Source organism: Ylistrum balloti, unplaced genomic scaffold, assembly GCF_031769215.1.
Source record: "Ylistrum balloti isolate Yb309-2 unplaced genomic scaffold, AGI_CSIRO_Ybal_v1 Utg369672, whole genome shotgun sequence".
Lineage (NCBI taxonomy): Eukaryota > Metazoa > Mollusca > Bivalvia > Pectinida > Pectinidae > Ylistrum > Ylistrum balloti.
The window spans coordinates 1,160,655-1,163,990 of record NW_026781917.1 but is presented as its reverse complement, the minus strand read 5'-3'; positions in this window follow the sequence as shown (position 1 = coordinate 1,163,990).

The following is a 3,336-nucleotide window of genomic DNA, read 5'->3' as shown; positions in this document are numbered from 1 at the left end:
ACTGTGGTCTTCCATTTTATTTTGTGTTGTTGTCGGGAAGGGAAAATACTGAAATGTAATTATGAAAGTTGCAGAAACTTTTGACAGGTTGAATATTCAGCTACACTTTCTATATCATATGTCAGAAATTTATGTTTCCGTAAACGAAATTATAATGCTGATGACTATAGATTTATGTTACAGATGTTAATTGAATTTAATTGATTTTTGAGTAATGTAAACCCTTATTATACCACCACCATTTTTTTCAGAGAATTTTGAACCTTTGTGATTATGTCAAGAAATGCTTGTAAATTAAGGATGTTATAACAAAGCGTTACTGTGTACATTATTGTTGGGCGTTGTATCGAGGTTTTATTCTTTATAGACGGTAAGAATGAAACCGAGGTCTCAATTTGAATGTACTGTATATCAACGAATGACAAAATGTCGAAAAACTTCGAAGCTTAACACTTTACATAAACGGAGAACAACTATATGGAGATAACGCTCAACGTAAACGAGTTACAACAATCGGAATTTTGTTGGACAGTGCACTCGCGATAATCCTGACGCCGATGGTCCGAAAACTCCGTACACATATTTCGTTTTTCTATTCTAGTCTACATTTCTGTATCCTTTTCAATTTCATCTTTATCATTTTATCCTTGCCTCCATAGAAACGTTTGATTATAACTGTTTGTCAGTATGATTTAGAAAGGTAGGACATGTCAGTGAGATAACACTACAACAACGTACTTGAGTGGCGCCATCTTCAATCAAAACTGTCTTCATATGACCTTGAATGTTTCTGTGATGCGAACGCATCAGCGAACAAACATGAAATGAACACATGGACAATAAGTATTTGGTTTTAGTTTTTTATCTTGGCATAAAAATACACATGTATCTAATCAATTTATTCAAATTTATATCTCCTTTGACCGATTATCATTCTGCTTCTAATATTCACCACTATCTGCCATTTCGAAGAAAAAGAATTGCTTATAGATTCAGTAAAAGAAAAAAATATTTGACAGGAGAGACAACCACTTAGTGACAAAAATGTTTGCCATTACTGCACGCGAAACACGACATCATAGTTTATGTACGCCCAAGATTACAAGAAGCTGATGCCAATTTATAACCAAGTAACACATTTAAAACTAATCTTCGTTTCTGTAAGGATGAATTATAAACAGGATCAAATTACTTAGAATCTTAACACAAGGATTAGATAGTTCTTGTACAGACGTTCCCGACAATCCGTCTTCTTAAGAAAGGAGATAAACTAAAGGAGGGCACGTGACTTATACATTTTGCATCCTTCTATATTTATGATAACACAACTCGTTTGAAAATTGAATCATATGGAAACGTCAACCATTTAATTGAAAACATAAAACGAAATTCTTGTCTGCCGTTCTCAGAATTTAAGCAGTACCTCCTTCAATCTAGAACATGGGTTTAATGACTTTTCTGAAGAATAAAACTATATTAATGCCGAGAAACACACGAACTGATCAGTGCCTGTTTGTATGAGAACCGTTTATTTAATGAATGTTTTCTACAAAACCCGTTCATAATATTATTGGCCTATTTGCCGGTATGTCGATGATTTTGATGTTTTAGACGAGTGATAAGTACTCAAGGGACCTGCTAACACTTGTTTCGTATCTAACGTGATATGCTTACACAATTGAAAACATTTGTGAAATGGTTATATATAGGCCCCGTACACTGTATAATGTTTAATCTACCGAACATGGCGTTGATGCGACTATTAATTTAAATACATGTAGAGATCTGGCAGATTTCCATAGCATATCGACGTTTTTATTGGCGGCAGAAGGGGCTGTGTTGTTACCATGGCAATAGCAACAAAAATATACCTTTAATCCTCTATTAGTTTGGCAACAATGTTGTCTAGGTAACAACGAGAATTTGCAAGCTTATACTTTTAACCTCCATAGTTTGAAATGGCGATGTCAGAACATTTACATCATCATCATGACTTGAGAAAAAAATTAGAATGTTTTCAAGATGTTTAAGAATTTTGGAAAAGATACATATGTTTGATTTGTTTGTTGTTTTACGTCCCCGCAACAGCCAAGGTCATCTGAAGACGATGTCCATAGATATTTGGTCTATTTATTTAACGGATTTTACGTCTGTCTAACTGTCTTTCAGCAGTCAATAGCCAATGATGGACACTCTCATAAAATTATTACCCCGAAATGTCATCATGGACACGGTCAAATGACACCCCATCCAGTCACGTTATTATGTTAACGGGGACATTTTTATAGTGTCGTCACACTGAAATGACATCAGGGACACGGTAGAATTACACCCAGCCTGTTACGTTATACTGATTACAGTGATATTTTACAGTGTCATCAGGCTTATCCCGGATACGGTTGAATGTCACCCAGTCGGTCATATTATACTGACAACAGGGATAATTTCATAGTGTAATCACACTGAAATACCATATCCTTGACACGTAAGAAAGATATCCGGTCATTTCCGTTACAATAACATGATAACCGTTAACATGACATGTGTTATCATTTGCATGTCTAATATTCACAAAAAATTCAAAATCACTTGTTTCAACATCTATCCTTTATTTGCTCTACCGTGCACGCGCTTTATAAATTCAGTGATGCACGTGATATACATTTATCCTGTACACGACATATTCCTCCTTGAAAAGTGACAGAACGATGAATCGTTTCTGAATTCTTGAAAAACAACCCCGAAGCTGGCTTAGCATATATCGCTATTTGTGTCAGTTTGTCCTATCAACGATCATCCTGCATCCTTATCAGGTATCGTCATGTCGTTCCAGCTACGAATCTGTCAAATGATAATCTGAATATCCGGAATACGATCAGATAAACCAAATGCAGTTATCAATATCATAAGTGCAGTCTACCTGCATTGTCAGAAATGTTAACTGAAACTTTGACATCGAGCCAACAAAAAACACTAAGCATAGGGAACAAGTGATTCACTTAAAGATAATTTGTATGGATTTGGTGAATTCCTGGTGACTGTTAGTGAATTCGGAATTTACTTAATTTGCAATTTGTTTCTTGTTCAAGTTGGAATTATACAAAAATGTATAACAGCACTTTCCTTTCTTGGAAAAATAATATATTTACTGACAAGTAAACGGCTGGGACTATTTCAAATTACCATATTGTGTTGTGAAAGGGAGAGCCAAAGAAGATATGGACAGAGACAACGTAAGGAGTGTAAGGAGAGTAAGGTGGGGGCGGGGTTGGCTTAAGGGAGTGAGATATAGGGAGTATAAGGAGAGAGACGATATAGTAGGGGCTGTGCTGGTGA